Here is a 19,498-nt window from a genome sequence, read left to right as displayed (position 1 = left end):
TTGTCTCCATCTGTGCCGCTGTATTATCATTATCTGGTGTGGTTTTTTCCCCCTTTTTCTTTTTTCTTTTCTTTTCTTTTCCCTTCTTTCCTTCTTTCTTTCTTTCTTTTTTCTTTTCTTTTTTTCTTTCTTTCTTTTTTTTTTTTTTTTTTTTTTGGTCACTGCCTGCCAGGGTCCTAGATTCTATCCTCGGTTTACTTGTCCTTATTGCCCCAGGCCCTGGGAATGCTCAGGAAGGCTGCGCAGTACTGGAGGGACAGAATGACCTTCCAGCCCAGAGTCCCTGGTGAGTTGTTATTCCGAAGATAGTGGTTGGCTAGTCTCCATCTCTGCTGAGTGCAGGACTCCAGTGCAATGAGCTCAGACTGCAGCAAGGGGGATTCGAGTAAAACCCAGGAAAGACCTTCCCAACGACAAGTAATGTGACACAGTGAGTTGGGTAACCTTGGGAGACAGTGGCATTATTTCCCCCAGGGAATTCCCAAAACAGAAGGGGCAGTGTTTGAACCGAAGTAGATGATGACCTGTCCAAAAAACAAAAAACAAAAAACCAGGGGATGCGAAAGAGGACTGAAGAGGCTGGCACTGTTTTATGACTGACTAGAACGTTATTGTAAGTATGGTGTGTGCTGTTAAGTCTACTCTCCCCTGTTCTTCAGTGTGTCCCCATCACCTATTCTGTACTCCGGCATCTTCTTTTACCCGAGATTCTGAATCATTCTGTACATGTATGTATCCGATAGAGAACCTGTCTTTCACCATAGGGCTCTAGCAGCACTGTTTGTTGTTGTTGTTGTTGTTGTTGTTGTTGTTGTTGTTTTTGTTTTCTTTTGGTCTCATTTGCCTTACACTTTCAGGATGGTACAGGGTAGAAAGGAGCACAGTTCCTGACTCTGTTCCACCTCCTCTCTGGAGACCCTGAGGAGGATTGGACAGGGCCTGCATATTAAGTGCCTCACTGCATTCCTAGTCCTTATCGTGGAGCATGTGTGATAGTAAAATAGCCAGTCCACTCTGCAGTCAATTTGGATATGGTCCTACCCGAAATTAATGTAATATCATATGTCAGTTATATCTCAATTTAAAAGAATAGACATGGCCCTGAAAATCCTTTTTGTAGCAGTGAAGGAGAAATATCAGATGGTGGTGGTGCCTCACCCTACATGCCACTAAAACAGTATTCTGCTACATCTCTGCCCCGCCATTTGCAAATCTGAATCTGGCAAAGCTTGGAGAGATGTGCAGGCCTCCTCTTCTGCAATCAGACAAGAGTGCCACGTGGAGGCAGAAAGCCAGAATAGGCTGTAGGGAGAAGGGGACAGTTTCCATAGCAACTGTAGAGATGAGGCCTTTAACTAGCACAGGGCTTCAGTATAAGGGTCAGCAGTAGTTAACCACACACTCTGCTTTCATCAGGTCTGACAAAGAGGTTAGACAATAGATCTGAATGGTGTAGGGAAGGACCACACACTGGTCAGATGGTAAGAGCACAAACTCGGGTCTGTGATCTCAGACTGTGCTAGAATTAGGTTTTGTTAATTACAGCTACAATGGCAGACTATGATAATACTACAATTGCACATATAAGCTGGATGAGCATTCAGCGGGCTGTTCTTTAAAAGGCAGAAAATGTCAGAGAAAGATTGACTCCCGGTATCTGTTAAAGACCCCACTCTTTCCTGGGTTAACAGTATCCCAAACATTGGGTGATGATCCCAGTATTGTCGTCATATTATCAGAAAATATTTTCAAGTATCAAATGGCAGACAGCACAATGTGCAAAATGCTGCATAAAGAAAATTATGGAGTTTAGCATTAACATCTAGGTTCCAGAATTTTAAAACTGAATACAGAAAACACTGATGCATGTACGTGAGGCATGGAAAGCTGATTAAAAATATTAAAGAGGGGCGCCTGGGTGGCTCAGTCGGTTAAGCGTCCGACTTCGGCTCAGGTCATGATCTCACGGTCCATGAGTTCAAGCCCCGCGTCGGGCTCTGGGCTGACAGCTCAGAGCCTGGAGCCTGTTTCAGATTCTGTGTCTCCCTCTCTCTCTGACCCTCCCCCATTCATGCTCTGTCTCTCCCTGTCTCAAAAATAAATAAACATTAAAAAAAAATTTTTTTTTTAAAAATATTAAAGAAATACATACATGATTTGCAAAGTATATAAAAACCTATTTTGTGTTTAGGAAGAGTGTGCCATGGCAGGAACCTAGTAGTAAAAAGATGTCCTTCAAAGAAAGACCTGTCCAAAGGGATTATTGGGCACCTCTGATACACATGATTATGAGGCACATGCAGTAGTGTGTGGTGGTTTAGAGCCCACTGCAGTGTTTCATTTAACTATTGACCACTGGAATGACCACATATGATCTTTTGGGAACTCCTTGTTTCTTCCACACCCCTGTCATGCAGCATTGGCAGATACAGTGCTTACAACCAATGCTTTTCAAACTATTTGTGATGAAGGACCCTTGAATTGTAGAAGGGGTCACTAGGGATTTACCACTGAAGGCAAGGTTAGAGGAGATGCAAAAGGAAGATGCTATTATAGGCTCTTCCCTTGGATGTGCACTTCAGTGGGCACAAGGCAGAAAACAGTATAAATCTCAAATACTATGAAAGGTAATTGTAGCCTTGGCTAAGTGTAAGCCAGTGAAAGGATTCTCAGACCTTTGCCAGTTCATAATATATAGTGATAAATTAGCAAATAGGTAAGTTATGCACATATTTAACAAGGTAGGAGGGGCATCTCTAAATTTTTTCTGGAAATAATTTTATATTTGGCATTTAAATTTGAATTAAATTGGGGCGCCTGGGTGGTGCAGTCGGTTAAGCGTCCGACTTCAGCCAGGTCACGATCTCGCGCTCCGTGAGTTCGAGCCCCGCGTCGGGCTCTGGGCTGATGGCTCAGAGCCTGGAGCCTGTTTCCGATTCTGTGTCTCCCTCTCTCTCTGCCCCTCCCCCGTTCATGCTCTGTCTCTCTCTCTCCCAAAAATAAATAAATGTTGAAAAAAAAATTAAAAAAAAAAATAAATAAATTTGAATTAAATTTAAAATTTTAGTTGTCCTCACAAGAAAAGCAGAATTTTATTAGAATTAATTGTTCTTATCTTGAATTATGTATATTTTTTTAATTTTTATTTTTTATTTTTTATTTTTTCAACGTTTATTTATTTTTGCGACAGAGAGAGACAGAGCATGAACGGGGGAGGGGCAGAGAGAGAGGGAGACACAGAATCGGAAACAGGCTCCAGGCTCTGAGCCATCAGCCCAGAGCCTGACGCGGGGCTCGAACTCCCAGACCGCGAGATCGTGACCTGGCTGAAGTCGGACTCCTAACCGACTGCGCCACCCAGGCGCCCCTTGAATTATGTATATATGGGAGAGGAGGACATCATAAAGTTTTCTTTTTTTTTTTTTTTTAATTTTTTTTTTTGAACGTTTATTTATTTTTTGGGACAGAGAGAGACAGAGCATGAACGGGGGAGGGGCAGAGAGAGAGGGAGACACAGAATCGGAAACAGGCTCCAGGCTCTGAGCCATCAGCCCAGAGCCCGACGCGGGGCTCGAACTCACAGACCGCGAGATCGCGACCTGGCTGAAGTTGGACGCTTAACCGACTGCGCCACCCAGGCGCCCCAACATCATTATAAAGTTTTCAATGCTTAGGGATGTCCACAGGAATTAAGCCAGCTCTAATAATTCATAAAAAAAAGGCAATAACTCCTCCCTTACTTCTGGCCTGATGAATGTCATTAGTTTTTCTGAGGATGTGAACAAACTCATTTTTTATTATTTCTTTAAAAAAAAATTTTTTTTTAACATTTATTTATTGTTGAGAGACAGAGAGAGACAGACCATGAGCAGGGGAGGGGCAGAAAGAGAGGGAGACACAGAATCTGAAGCAGGCTCCAGGCTCTGAGCTGTCAGCATAGAGCCCGACGTGGGGCTCGAACTCACCAACTGCGAGATCATGACCTGAGCCAAAGTCAGACGCTTAACCAACTGAGCCATCCAGGTGCCCCAAGTTTATTTTATTTCTTTAAAGTTTATTTATTTTTGAGAGAGAGAGAGCAGGACAGGGACAGAGAGAGAGGGAGAGAGAGAATCCCAAGCAAGCTCCATGCTATAAGCAAAGAGCCTGATGTGAGGCTTGATACCACAAACCGTGAGATCATGACCTGAGCTGAAACCAAGAGTTGGATGCTTAACCAACTGAGCCACCCAGGCGCCCTAGATCTGAGCTCATTTGGCAGCATTCCAGCTTGTTCTGCTGGATTGCATGGTTTTATCAACTAAAATATCCAAAAGGAACTGCATGCAGCTCAGATTCCCACACTGCCCTCAGTTCTGCCTATAAAGCATTCTTTACACGGAGAGAGTCGTGTTTGATTACAGGATTGCTGTGTCAGAGGTTTATCCTTGGCTTTTGGGGAAAATACTATGATCATAATGCATACTGGCAGCCATAGGGTCACCTCTTAGCATGAACAGCTGGTTTATTTGCAGAGGCATTGAGTAAAATAATCTCTAAAAAAGGTCTAGGTAGGGGAGAAATCTGCATTTGTTCCTATGTCTGGCACACAGGAGGCCCACAGTAATCATTTGTTGGATAATTTTCCTAAGTATTTGTTCACATTAAGTAACGGGAAAAGCACAGACACTGGGTTTACCCTCTCCCTGCAGAGCATTGCAAAAGGACAATAAAGACATTTACCCTTTTTCCTTCCTCACTCCCCACATTCTTTTATTTAAGAAAGTAATTCCCAAGGGGTGCCTGGGTGGTTCAGTCAATCATCAGACTCCAGCTCATGTCATGATCTCGTGGTTCATGGGTTTGAGCCCCACGTGGGGCTCTGTGCTGACAGCTGGAAGCCTGGAACCTGCTTCAGATTCTGTGTCTCCCCCTCTCTCTGTCTCCTCCCCCATTCCTGCTCTATCTCAGAAAAAAAAAAAAAATAAATAAACATCAAAAAAATTTTTTTAAAGAAAGTAAGTCCCAAAAGTGAAAAACATTTATAGATACTATTTACCCTTATCCATTCTATTAGCCTATGAGATGGAAGTTAGTGTTTGGCTGTGGCCTAAGCCATCTGAGCAAAGCTACCTCTTACTGCAGGGACCTCTAAGGATTTTCTTGTGGTGGTGAAGATGATAGGGGTAAAGGTAGTCTAAATCTAGGTGTGTAAACTTAGTTTTGAGGCCATGCCTTTGTGTGAATCAAATTTTACATCATTTTTAAAAGGTATTTGTAGAATAGAGTTATTTTTCAGGAAGGAATGCTTGGGTTAAAGAAATATTGTTCCCTTTACACTATCACAGTCACAAATACCTTTCCCCTTCCTTCTTAGTTCTTTCTTTTTTAAAGACAATTTTTAATGTTTATTTATTTTTGAGAGAGAGAAAGAGACAGAATATAAGCGGACAAGGCACAGAATCTGAAGCAGGCTCCAGGCTCAGAGCTGTCAGCACAGAGTCCGAAGCAGGGCTTGAACTCATGAACCATGAGAACATGACCTCAGCTGAAGTCGCACACTTAACAGACCAAACCACCCAGGTGCCCCCTTCTTAATACTTTCCTGAAGATCCTTCATAATATGCCCTAACTTCCCTTTCTAACATTACTTCCTGCGAATACATTAACCCTTATTCAGTCAATCTGAGCCACTTGCCTTTTCCCTCAGTCATTCTTGTTTTTTTTTTTTTTTTTTTTTTTTTTTTTATATATCTATTTAGAGAGAGAGAGAGAGAGAGTATGAGTGGAGGAAAGGAGAAGAGAGAGAGAGAGTCTTAAACAGGTTCCAATTCAGCATGGAGCCTGACATGGGGCTTGATTCCATGACCCTGGGATCATGACCTGAGCTGAAATCAAGAGCTGGACCCTCAACCATCTGAGCCACCCAGGCACCACTCCCTCAGTCATTCTTATACTTTCTGTTCAGGCTGTCTCTTTTTCCTTAGATGCTTTGTTCACCTTAATTCTCATTTAGGAATTTATTTACTTTACCCTTTTGATTTATTTTGTTTGTGAAATAAGGTTCCATTTCATTCCACAAAGGATTTAAGGATTATGACCCAACTCAAACACAGCTGCTTCTATGAAACTGACTTCCCCACTTGCCAACTGTACAAGGTACTTATCCTCTCTGTGCTTTAGTTTCCTTTTCTATAAAGTTGTAATAATTGCATCCCACCTTGTAGTGTTATTTTGAAAATTAAATGGGACAATCTCTTAAATATGCTTACAACAATGTCCAGATTTCATTTCCTTATTCATTTAATAATATTTATTGAGCACTTACTGTGTGCCAGCACACCCAGTACACAAAGATTCCTGCTTTTGTGGAGCTTACATTCTAGTGGAGGAGACAGATAAATAATAAAGAGGCAACATATAGTATGTGAGAAAGTGGTAAGTGCTGTGGCAAAAAAGAAGATAGGGTAAGGGTGACTGAGAACACTGGTGGGTGCTCTGGTGTTGGGGAAGAAGAGGGGAGGGACAGCAAAGGTTGCTGTTTTATTTTTTATTATTGTAATGTTTATTTTTGAGAGAAGGGGAGAGACAGAGTGTGAGTGGGGAGGGGCAGAGAGCGAGGGAGACACAGAATATCCAAAGCAAGTTCCAGGCTCTGAGTTATCAGCTCAGAGCTAGACATGGTGCTCAAACTCACAGACCACGAGACCATGACCTGAGCTGAAGTCGGACACTTAACCCAACTGAGCCACCCAGGCACCCCGAAAGGTTGCGGGTTTGAATGGGCTGGTCAGGGTAGGCCTTAGAGAGAATATGAGACCTGAGCAGACTTGAAGGAAGTGAGGGAGATAGCCACTTGGGTATCTGGCAGAAGAGTCTCGTAGAAAGAGAGGATGGCCAGTACAGAGTTCCTAAGGTAGCTAATGCCTGGTACATCCAAAGACTAGCTGGAGCCCATTGTGGCTGGAGTGGAGGAGTGAGAGAAAGAATAGGAGATGAGATCAGGGAGATACTAGAGACCAGATCACACAGGAGATTGTAGGTATGTTGGAGTTTGGTTTTTATTCTGAGTGAAATGGGGAACATATGCAAGCTTTTGAACAGAGAGGTGATGTGGTTTGATTTAGATTTTTACAGGATCACTTTGGTCACTGTTGAGAATGGATCATGGAGGATATAAGGAGTGAAGGGGGAAGCCAGTCAGGGATCTTGCAGTAATCTGGGTGAGCAATGATGTAACTCAGATTAGACTGATGTCAGTGGAGATAGTGACAATCAGTGGAATTCTAGATACACAGTATTTTAAAGGTAGGGCCAACCTGATTTTCTGTCTGATCAAATGAAGAATGAAAGAGAAAGAGAATAAATAATGACTCGAAAGATAAACCAAAAACTTAAAAAGAAAAAAAGTTACCCACTGGAGGAGAGAAGAAGTAATTGTGAGGCAGCCAGGGATGGGAAGTAGACTTTTAAAAATTTAACTTATTTTGTAAATTTGACTTTGGAATTATATAAATGTTTTACATACGTATAAATCAAAATTAAGTCAAAATGGCTAATCTGACAAATAACTTGAATCAGAGTATATTTTTTAAATCTACAAATGAATAAAAAAAGACAACCCAATTATAAAGTGAACAATTTAAGTGATTGCCACAAGATGTACAAATGGCTAGTAAGTACAGGAAAAAGCATTCATCCTTAGTCTAGAGAAATGCACATTAAAACCACAGTGCACTATCACTTAACATCCACAAAATAGCAAAAATTAAAAGAGCAATAATACCAAATGTTAGCAAGATTGTGGAACAAATAGAACTCTCATTTACTGCTAATACTGGTATAAAATGTTATAATCACTTTAGAAGAGTATTTGTAAGTTTCTTGTAAAATTAAACAAACACCTATCCTGTGACCTAGTGGTTCCACTCCTGGACATTTTCTCAATAAAAACACATATGTCCACAAAAAGACTTGTGGGGTCTGTTCATGGAAACTTTATTCATAATAGCCAAAAACTGGAAACAACCCAAATGTCCATCAATAGGAGAATGGATAAACAAATTGTGATATCTTCATGCAATATACTACTGCTCAGTGATAAAAAGAAACTACAAATTTATGCAACATAGATGAAAATAAAAAACATCATGCTGAACAAAAGAAACAAAACATAAAAGAATATTATGTTAGTTGGTTTCCTGGGGAACTAACGCCAACACATAATTAGATGTGCAAAGAGATTTGTTGGGGAAGTATATTGGTTATCAATTTGAAACAAATTAACCCCAACCTTGAAAGCTTAAAATAGCAAATATTTATATCTTATAGTGTTTTTTTTTTTTTTAACATTTTTTATTTTGAAAGAGAGTGTGTGTGACTGGGGAGTGGCAGAGAGAGAGAGGGAGAGAGAAAATCCCAAGCAGACTCCTTGCTGTGTCTGTGGCCCAGTGCAGGGCTCAGCCCCATGAACCCCAAGATCATGACCTGAGCCAAAATCAAGAGTGGGATGCTTAACTGACTGAGCCACCCACGCACTCCTATCTCACATGGTTTTTAAGGATATGAAACTCAGGAGCAAACGAGTTGAGTTGTTTTGGCTTAGGGTTTCTCATAAGGTTGTAGTCAAGTTGTTGATTGAGTTTACAGTAATCTGAAGGCTTGACTGAGGCTGGCTATCTGCTTCCAATGTGGATCACTCACATGGCTATTAGCAGGAAGCCTCAGTTCCTCGCCATGTAGGCCCCTCCATAGGTCTACTTGAGTACCCTCATAACATGGCAGCTGGCTTCTCTCAGAGCATGTGAGCCAAGAGAGAAGAAGTAGGGAGCCACAATGCCTTTTTATGACATAGTGTGGGAGTTACACACCATTATTTCTGTCTTATTCTATTTATTAGAAGCACATCACTAAGTCTAGTGACTTCCCTCTCGCAAGGAGGGAAATTAGCTCTACTTTTGAAGGGAGTGTCAATGAATTAGTGGATTTATTTTAAACCACCACAGGGAGGGACTAGGGGAAAGCAAAGAGAGGCTTCAGATCAAGATACAGGTCTGACATCTGTGGAAGGAGAGAAGAAAGGAATAAATCTTTGAATGGAAGAGCTTTGTCCTACAGCATAATTCCAAGAAGGTTTGGTGAGGCTGATGAAAAACCTTTAAGTCAGAGGGGTGGGCAAAATGGGTGAAGGGGGTCAATTGAATGGTGATCGAAGGTAACTAGGCTTATTGTGGTTATCACTTTGTGATGTATACAAATATCAAATTATTCAAATTATTCAAATTATACACCTGAAACCAATATACATACCCATTTTACCTTAAAATTGTGAGCAAATCTATTAGTTTAATGTACCCATTAACCTAAGACCTAATGAGTATTAAAATGGGCCTGAAAAATAGATCCTGGCAGGAAAAAAGTTTTCAATAAATTTTTTATCTTAAAAAAAAGTCTTCAAATCAAAGGCACCTGTTGGAGGCATTGTGTATATCACAGCATTAGGCCTGTTTTTGTAGCCCTGCTGTGTTCTCTCATTGGCTGGCATCAGTCTGTGGAAAGTGTGGCTTTGGTCCAAATGTGGTGATAGATCCAGAGCGGCAGCAGGTAGTGTCATCAGTCAGTTATGCTCCTTGAAACCAGATTTCAGTGGTGCATTTTCATGGTCGCCACCGGTAGTTACTTCATGGATAAGTTTCCATGAAATTCCTGAATGCATAAAACTAATCTATAGTGATAGAAAGCAAGTGGTTGCTTGGGGTTGGGGAGGGTGTGAGAACTGATTGCAAGGGAACTTTGGAGTGGTGAAAATGTTCTCTATGTGATTGTGATGGTGGCTACACACACACACACATACACACACACTTGTTGAACTCATCAAATGCTACATTTAAAATAGGCACATTTTATTGTACATAAATTATATATAAAGTTTACTTTAAAAACACAATAAAATACTCCTTTACAATGAAAATACCAAATGTTAGCGAGATGTGCAGCACCTGAAACTCTCATATGTTTGTTAGTGGGCGTATAAAATTATACAACTATTTTGGAAAACTGTTTGGCAGTTTCTTACAAAGTTAAGCAAATACCTATCCTATGACCCAGCTGTTCCACCCTTAGATATTTTATGCAAGAGAAATGAAAACATATGCTCACAAAATACTTATCTATGAATGTTTATAACTGCTTTATTTATACTGGTCTTAACATAACCCAAGTATTCATCATTAGGAGAACTGATAAACAAAATGTGGAACATATACACAATAGAATACTACTGAGCAATAAAAAAAGAATGAACTACTGGTGCATGCAACATGGGTGAATCTCAAAAGTGTTACTGTTGACTAAAAGAAGCTGAATATAAAAGACTACATACTAAATGATACCACTTACATTAATATTGTTGAACAGGAAAAAAATCTATGATGGTAGAAATTAGAATATGGTTGCCATGAAAAATTCTCTGGAGTGAAGAAAAAAAAATTTTTTTTGCTGTTTATTTATTTTGAGAGAGAGAGAGAGAGAGAATGAGTGGGGGATGAGCAGAGAGTGAGACGGAGAGAGAATCCCAAGCAGATTCCTCAAGGAGGCTGATTCTGGTGCGGCTCTAATTCAGTAAACCTTGAGATCAACCAAAAGTCGGACGCTTAGCCAACTGAGCCACCAAGACACCCCAAGAAAATGTTTTATTTCTTGATTGGTATGTAAGTTTCAGAGATGTATACATTTGTCAAAACTCATGACATTATACAACTAAGAGCTGTATACATTTCATTGTATTTAAACGTTATTTAAATTTAAATGTTATTTAAATTTAAGAGCTTAAATACATTTCATTGTATTTTTTTTTAATTTTTTTTTCAACTTTTTTATTTATTTTTGGGACAGAGAGAGGCAGAGCATGAACGGGGGAGGGTCAGAGAGAGAGGGAGACACAGAATCGGAAACAGGCTCTAGGCTCCGAGCCATCAGCCCAGAGCCTGACGCGGGGCTCGAACTCACGGACCGCGAGATCGTGACCTGGCTGAAGTCGGACGCTTAACCGACTGCGCCACCCAGGCGCCCCCATTTCATTGTATTTAAATGTTATCCTAACAAAAATATAAAAATAGTCACTAAAAATTAAAAAATGAAATAAATTAACCTCTCTGTATTAAATTGGTAGAATTATTTCAAATGACTCTAAAATACAATAATTTAAGAGTACTTTTTTCAAAAAAATTTTATTGTAAAATACACATAAAATTTACAATTATAGCCAATTTTAAGCATATGGTTCAGTAATATTAAATGCATTTATAATGTGGTGCAACCATCACCATCATCCATCTCTATACTTCTTTTTATCTTGTAAAACAAAAACTCTATACCGATTAAACAATAACTCCCCATTCCTCTTCCCCCCAGATTGTGGCAACCACCATTCTACTTTCTGCCTCTATGATTTTGACTACTCTTAAGTAGCTCATATAAGTGGAATCATACAATATTTGTCTTTTTATGGTTGACTTATTTCACTTAACAAAATGTCTTCAAGATTTGTCCATGTTGTAGCATAGGTCTTAATTGTACATTTTTAATGAGATGTACCCTAAGGAAAAAAGCAACTGCAAAGAAATGTTAAACAGTTTTTGCTAGTCATCTCATTAATAGTAATAGTGGTATTTTTTTCTTTTTTTAATTTTTTTAAATTTAATTTTGTAAAATTTACATCCAAATTAGTTAGCGTATAGTGCAACAATGGTTTCAGGAGTAGATTCCTTAATGCCCCTTACCCATTTAGCCCATCCCCCCACCCCTCCAGTAACCCTCTGTTTGTTCTACATATTTATGAGTCTCTTCTGTCTTGTCCCCCTCCCTGTTTTTTTTTTTTATTTTTTTTTAACGTTTTATTTATTTTTGAGAGAGGGAGAGACAGAGCATGAACAGGGGATGGTCAGAGAGAGGGAGACACAGAATCTGAAACAGGCTCCAGGCTCTGAGCTGTCAGCACAGAGCCCGATGCGGGGCTTGAACTCACGGACCGCGAGATCATGACCTGAGCTGAAGTCAGCTGCCCAACCGACTGAGCCACCCAGGTGCCCCTGTTTTTATATTATTTTGTTTCCCTTCCCTTATGTTCATCTGTTTTGTCTATTAAAGTCCTCATATGAGTGAAGTCATATGATTTTTGTCTTTCTCTGACTGACTAATTTCACTTAGCATAATACCCTACAGTTCCATCCACATAGTTGCAAATGGCAAGATTTCATTCTTTTTGATTGCCGAGTAATACTCCATTGTATTATATACAATAGTGGTATTTTTTGTGTGTGAAATGATTGTATATATACATAGAAAATAGAATAAAGCAAATTATGTTAATGTTATCAACAACAAAGATGTTGATCATAAGAGAGATACAAATATAAAATCAAGAAACTTGGGTAAAATCCCTGAAATCCTAAACTTAATTGGAAAAAGCAAAAACAATGACCAATCCAATGTTAGCAATAAGCTTTCCAGCCATTCACATTACAGTCTCTAAGTGCCATTTACTACTAAAATGAACCAAGGCTTCTTAGGGAAACAGCTGATTCCAGATCTGGGGCAGGAAATGAACAGGATGAACCTGGAACATCTTATTATAACAGAAAGGAAGGAATCTATCAAAGACCCCTGCAATCATGTCAAAAGGACTCTGGAGCTAATCTGAGGGAAGTGATGTCCAACAGTCCTAAGATCTAACAATATGCATTTCAAAGTGAACAATAATTGCAATTGATTGAATACACCAGGAGTTAAAAATCCATGAGTTCATAGTGATACTAAAAACAAAAATTTCCTTGGTCATTTTTGGAGTATGCTAAAGAGCCTCATCATTTGGAGAAATATTCTCTATTATATGGAGAACCTTAAATCATTGTTTTGAAAACTAGCAAGTCAAAAGAAAGAATCAAGGATTAATTCTGCCTTTCCTTAGGTAATCAAATATTTGATGAAGAAAAAGTTCTTATTTATGAAAGAATTCCAGCTAATAAATGAATACAGTATGTTAAAATTAGAATATCACTATTTTGGGGTTCCTGGGTGGCTCAGTTGGTTAAGCATCTGACCTTGGCTCAGGTCATGATCTCATGGTCCGTAGTCCAAGCCCCATGTTGGGCTCTGTGCTGACAGCTCAGAGCCTGGAGCCTGCTTCAGATTCTGTGTCTCCCTCTCTCTGCCCCTCCCCTATTCGTGCTCTGTCTCTGTCTCAAAAATAAATAAACATTAAGAAAAATTATAGAATATCACTATTTTGCAGCTTTTAGTGAAATAATGCAGCTAGGTAATGATTACCAATGACTACTAAACTATCAAGTAAAAAGATAGTGACATTTGGACCTAGTTATCAATTGTAACAAAACAAAAATACATTCAACCAGATGTTATATGTCTCCTGATAAGATGCAATAGGAAGTAAATGATACCACTTATGAAGTATTCTTGCCAAAAAGAAAAAACAAAACATAAATCATAACAAATGTATCTAATTGCCCATTTATAGAAAATAAGAAGGGACAAATATGTCAGATGATACCGCAGGGATGCAATAAAAAAAAATCCACACAGTTCTGGAAATTTTATAGAACAAATGACCTAGTTTCATTAACAAATTTATAAATTGCAGGAAATAAAAATGAAAGAGAACTTACAGATTAAAAGATAGCTAAGAAAAGAATCATCCAAAGGCAGTGTGTAAACCATGTTTTGGAATTGTAAAAAAAAAAAAAAAAAAAGAGAGATAGGGGGACAATTGAGAAATTTGAACACTACATATTTGATTGCATTAAGAAATTGCTGTCAATTTTCTTTGTATGTGTTGATTTTTTTTATTTTTTAAACTTTTAAAAAATGTTTTATTTGTTTATTTTTTTTTTTTGAGAGAGAGCATGGGGGAGGGGCAGAGAGAGAGGGAGACAAAGGATTGGAAGCAGGCTCCACACTGTCAGTGCAGAGCCCCATGTGGGGCTTGAGCCCACAAACTGAACCATGAAATCATGACCTGAGCTGAAGGCAGACACTTAACTGACTAAGCCACCCAGATGCCCCTGTATGTGTTGATGTTTTCAAAAGATTCTCTATATTTTAGACACAAATACAAGTATTTATGGGTGAAATTATATGATGTCTGGGATTTGCTTAGAAATAATCAGTTGGGAAAGGAGTGGGAATATCAATGGAACAAGATGGATATTTGTTGATAATTGTTGAAGTTTACTGATAAGTACATGGGTTATTTTTTTTCCTTTTCCACTAAAATAAGAAAAGAGTGTCTCCAAGCTTTTTGTTATAATCAACAGGAAGGATGAAGTTTTCATCACCTGAGATGGGGAAGGCTGCAAGTGGAGCAGGTTTTGTAGAAAAGATGAGTTAAATTTTAAGCATATTGAATTTGAGGTGTCATTTGAACATCCAAACAGAGATACTGAATAGGCAGTTAGATACACAAGTTTTGGATTTGGAACAGAGGTCTGGGCTGGAGATATAAAGTTGGGAGTCATTAACATATAGATGACATTTATAGCAATGAGGCCGGATGAGATTAAAAAAAAAAAAAGAGCAAGAGTAAAATTAGTAAGTGGTCATTAATATTCATTACATTTATTATTTTTTAAAAAAAAATTAGGGGCGCCTGGGTGGCTCAGTTGGTTAAGCATCCGACTTCAGCTCAGGTCATGATCTCACGGTTTGCAAGTTTGAGCCCCACCTCGGGCTCTGTGCTGATAACTCAGAGCCTGGAGCCTGCTTCAGATTCTGTGTCTCCCTCTCTCTCTGTGCTTCCCCCACTCGCGCTCTGTCTCTCTCAAAAATAAATAAACATTTAAAAAATTTTTTTAAATTTTATTTTAGGAAGAGAGAGAGAGAAAGCATGCACGTGAGTGGGGTAAGGGGCAGAGGGAGAGAGAGAGAGAACCTTAAGCAGGCTCCATGTTCAGTGCAGAACCCAACATGGGGCTTGCTTCCAGATCCTGGGATCATGACCTGAGCCAAAATCAAGAGTTGACGCTCAACTCGTTGAGCTACCCAGGTAGCCAAGTAAATATTTATTATACACATGATTAAAATTATTTCTTTTGACTTCTTTCTCCTCTGAACTCCTACAGCACTTTTATTGTATCTTGCATTATAGTTATTTGTATACATGCCTTATCCTCTGTATAAATTATAAGTTCCCTGAGTGTGGGAACTATATCTTAATCATCTTTATACATTGCTTTCCTTCCACTACTACCATGGAGCCAGAATGGTGTCTTTCACATAAGTGAATTGAAATTAATAAATGAACTAGTATTTCTGAGAAATTTCTGGTCAGGGCTATGGATATTCTGGCTTCAGGTTCATGAGACTCCCTATGTTGATGTCTTATATTTGAGCAGGGCCAAAGTGTGTTACTGTAGTTCTTGCTAACTAGTTAGCACACTAACTCTGTATTGCCTAGTTCAGCCTTTATTTTTTATTTTTTTATTTTTTTGCAATAACAATGATAAGAGCCAGCATTTATTGGTCACTTGCTGTATACATCAGGCCCTGGTCTAAGAGCTTTGATCTGTTTTGTTCTTCACAACCCTGTGTGCAAGGTCCTTCTCTGCATTTCATAAAATCTGAGGCTCAGAGAGATGATGTCCGAAGAAAGAAAAGAGCTGAAAATTATAGTCGAGAGGTCCCTTGATACTTGTGGAGGGTGCCTACTAAAAGACGTTTTCAAATCCCCATATTTGAGAATGCAACCAACAGCTTGTAAAGTCCCCAGCAATGTGCAATTGTGAAACAAAACTGAAACATTAGTGATCATGGAATAAGTCTGACACAGAAGGATCACCTCTTCATGAGACCTTTTCTCTTCACCTTCATGCCTGTCAGCAGCTCTGGCAGGTGAGACTGTTTTCCAGAAAGAAACCAAGTTTTGTTCACTCTACCAGGTGCCTGGGTATGTGGACAGAGCAGAGGACCCCAGAGCTTCTCCCTGGTGACTCCCTATGCCCCCACTCCTGGAGCCTGGGGGAGTCAGTTCTAGAATTCCTCAGAAGAGCCATTCTCCACGTGTAACGAAGGAGCTTCTTAGCTCAGGAGCTAAGTCTGGAGCAAAGAGCATCAAACCAGCCATGAGTGGCCTGAGGAGTGACTAGCCTATTTCTTGAATAGGTGGTCTTCACACAGAATAATAGATCAGCCTTTAGGATCCAACCCTATCTAACATAGCACAGAGAAATAAACCCATGATTATATGGTCAATTAATGTTTGATAAAAGAGGCAAGAATATGCAATGGGAAAAATTCTCCTCAACAAATGGTGTAGGGAAAACTGGAAGGCTACATGAAAAAAAAAATTGCCATTTTCTGACACCATACACAAAAATAAACTCAAAATAGATTAAGGACCTAAATGTGAGACCTGAAACCATGAAAATCCTAGAAGAGAGCACAGGCAGTAATGTCTCTGACATTGACTGTAGCGATAGTTTTCTAGATATATCTTCTGAGGCAAGGGAAACAAAAGCAAAAATAAACTATTGGGACTATATTAAAATAAAAAACTTTTTCACAACAAAGAAACCATCAACGAAACAAAAAGACAACCTACTGAATAGGAGAAGATATTTGCAAATGACCTATCCAATAAAAGGTTAATATCCAGAATATATAAATGATACAGTTCAACACCAAAAAACCCAAAATAATCCAATTTAAAAATGGGTAGAAGACATGAACAGATATTTCTATAAAGAAGGCATACAGTTGGCCAACAGACACATGCAAATGCTCAACATCACTCATCATCAGGAAAATGCAAATCAAAACCACAATGAGATATCACCTTATACCTGTCAAGATAGCTAAAATATGGGGCATCTGGGTGGCTCAGTTGGTTAAGTATCAGACTTCAGCTCAGGTCATGATCTCACCGCTCGTGGGTTTGAGCACCACATCGGGCCCTGTGATGACAGCTCAGAGCCTGGAGCTTGCTTCAGATTCTGTGTCTCCCTCTCTCTCTGCCCCTCTCCTGCTCACACTCTGTCTCTTTCTCTCAAAGGGGTGCCTGGGTGGCTCAGTCGGTTAAGTGGCCGACTTCGGCTCAGGTCATGATCTCGCGGTCTGTGAGTTCCAGCCTCGCGTCGGGCTCTGTGCTGACAGCTCAGAGCCTGGAGCCTATTTCGGATTCTGTGTCTTCCTCTCTCTGACTCTCCCCGGTTCATGCTCTGTCTCTCTCTGTCTCAAAAATAAATAAACGTTAAAAAAAATTAAAGAAAATAAATAAATAAACGTTAAGAAACAAAGGATGGCTAAAATAAAAAAAACACAAGAAACAACAATTGTTGATGAGGAAGTAGACAAAAAGAAACCCTCATGCAGTGTTGGTGGGAATGCAAACTGGTGCAGCCACTGTAGAAAACAATATGGAGTTTTCTTAAAAAACTAAAAATAGAATTACCATATGATTTAGTAATTCCATTACTAGGAATTTACCTAAAGAATATGAAACACTAATTTGAAAAGATATATGCACACCTATGTTTATTGCAACATTATTTGCAATAGCCAAATTATGGGAGCACCCAAGTGTCCATAAATAGATGAATGGATAAAGAAGAAGTGGTATGGGGCACCTGGGTGGCTCAGTGGGTTAAGCGTCCAACTTCAGCTCAGGTAATGATCTCACGGGTGGTGAGTTCAAGCCCCATGTTGGGCTCTGTGCTGACAGCTCAGAGCCTGGAGCCTGCTTTGGATTCTGTGTCTCTCCCTCCCTCTACTTTCCCCTGCTTGCACTCTGTCTCTCTATATCTCAAAAATAAATAAACATTAAAAAAATAAAAAAAAAAAAGACGTGGCATATATACCCAGTGGAATATTACTCAGCCATAAAAACAAATGAAATCTTGCCATTTGCAACAACATAGATTGAGCTAGAGAATTTATTTTATTTTATTTTATTTTTTATTTTATTTTATTTTATTTATTTTATTTTATTTTTTTTTAATTTTTTTTTCAACATTTATTTATTTTTGGGACAGAGAGAGACAGAGCATGAACGGGGGAGGGGCAGAGAGAGAGGGAGACACAGAATCCGAAACAGGCTCCAGGCTCTGAGCTGTCAGCCCAGAGCCCGACGCGGGGCTCGAACTCACGGACCGCGAGATCGTGACCTGGCTGAAGTCGGATGCTTAACCGACTGCGCCACCCAGGCGCCCCTATTTTTTTTTTTTAATGTTTGTTTATTTTTGAGACAGAGACAGAGCGTGAACAGGGGAGGGTCAGAGAGAGAAGGAGGCACAGAATCTGAAACAGGCTCCAGGCTCCGAGCTGTCAGCACAGAGCCTGACGCGGCGCTCGAACTCATGGACTGTGAGATCATGACCTGAGCCGAACTCGGCTGCTCAGCCGACTGAGCCACCCAGGCGCCCCCAGCTAGAGAGTTTAATGCTAAGTGAAATAAGTCAGAGAAGAACAAATACCATATGAATTTCACTCATATGTGGAATTTAAGAGTCAAAAGAACAAACTAAAAAAGAGAGAAACCTCAAAAACAGATTCTTAGCTATAGAGAACAAACTGAGGTTTACCAGAAGAGAGGTAGATGGGAGGATGGGTGAAATAGGTGAAGGGGATTAAGAGTACACTTACCTTGATGAGCACTGAGTAATGCATAGAATTGTTGAATCACTGTATTGCACACCTGAAACTATTATAACACTGTATGTTAACCATACTAGAATTAAAATAATTTTAAAAAATACAGAGGAGAGATGACTAAAGTGACCTAGAGTGGAATGAAGGAGAATATGACATAGTAATATGGGGAGTACAATATAAAATTGGCGCTGTGTACATGATTTTATGTATACATTCACTTACCTCAGAGGATGAGTAAACATTTCATGGTTCAGCCACATGCATGAGTAGGAACCAGCATGGTGTCCTTTCCCACTGAAGTGTTTTATTTTCTTCTTATATTTCTCAGGCCCAGAACATTCTCCCCATTGGGACTTAAGAGTTCAGGAATAACTGTTTTTGTTTTTTTTTTTAATGTTTATTTATTTATTTTGAGGAAGAGAATGTAGCATGTGCATGCAAGGTGGGGAGAGGTAGAGAAAGAGGGAGAGAATCCCAAACAGGCTCCACACTCAGCACGGAGCCCTATGCGGGGGCTCAATTCCACAACCATGGGATTAGGACCTGAGCCAAAATCAAGAGTCGGATGCTCAACCGGTTGAGCCAGGCACCCCTGTTTTTGTGTTAATCTACAAGATGACTTTTCTCATCTTCTACCATCCTGGTTCTGATTTCTGGCCTTTCTGTTTCCAAAGGCTCTAAGAATATTCCTTTTCTTACTTTCATCCCATTCCTATGTTAGGTGCAGTAAACTTTTCTTGTAGTTTTGCTTAATGTCACCCCTGCTCAGCTCCAGTCTCAGATAATTTGGTACCACTCTCTTTATCCTACCTTTCTTTCTTTCTTTCTTTCTTTCTTTCTTTCTTTCTTTCTTTCTTTC

At 39.5% G+C, this 19,498-nt stretch overlaps 1 protein-coding gene across 8 annotated transcripts in view; it reads left to right on the top strand.

Moving 5' to 3' along the window:
• Nucleotides 1–19,498, top strand: part of TP53BP1 (tumor protein p53 binding protein 1) — a 99,062-nt gene that overhangs the window by 1,123 nt on the left and 78,441 nt on the right. For 2 of the 8 annotated variants that reach the window (XM_040492470.1, XM_040492469.1), the window contains exon 1: nt 166–613. The exons of 1 other annotated variant lie outside the window; for it this stretch is intronic. The gene's annotated coding sequence lies outside the window, so the exon portion shown is untranslated. Of the gene's footprint in view, nt 1–150; nt 614–19,498 lie in introns of those variants that run through there. 5 more of the 8 variants (XM_040492474.1, XR_005795796.1, XM_040492472.1 and 2 more) reach the window with 5 other exon arrangements.

Source organism: Herpailurus yagouaroundi, unplaced genomic scaffold (assembly GCF_014898765.1).
Source record: "Herpailurus yagouaroundi ecotype Mexico unplaced genomic scaffold, PumYag 184, whole genome shotgun sequence".
NCBI classification, from domain to species: domain Eukaryota; kingdom Metazoa; phylum Chordata; class Mammalia; order Carnivora; family Felidae; genus Herpailurus; species Herpailurus yagouaroundi.
Note: the sequence above shows the minus strand (reverse complement) of the source record. Positions and strands in the feature narration are given on the sequence as shown.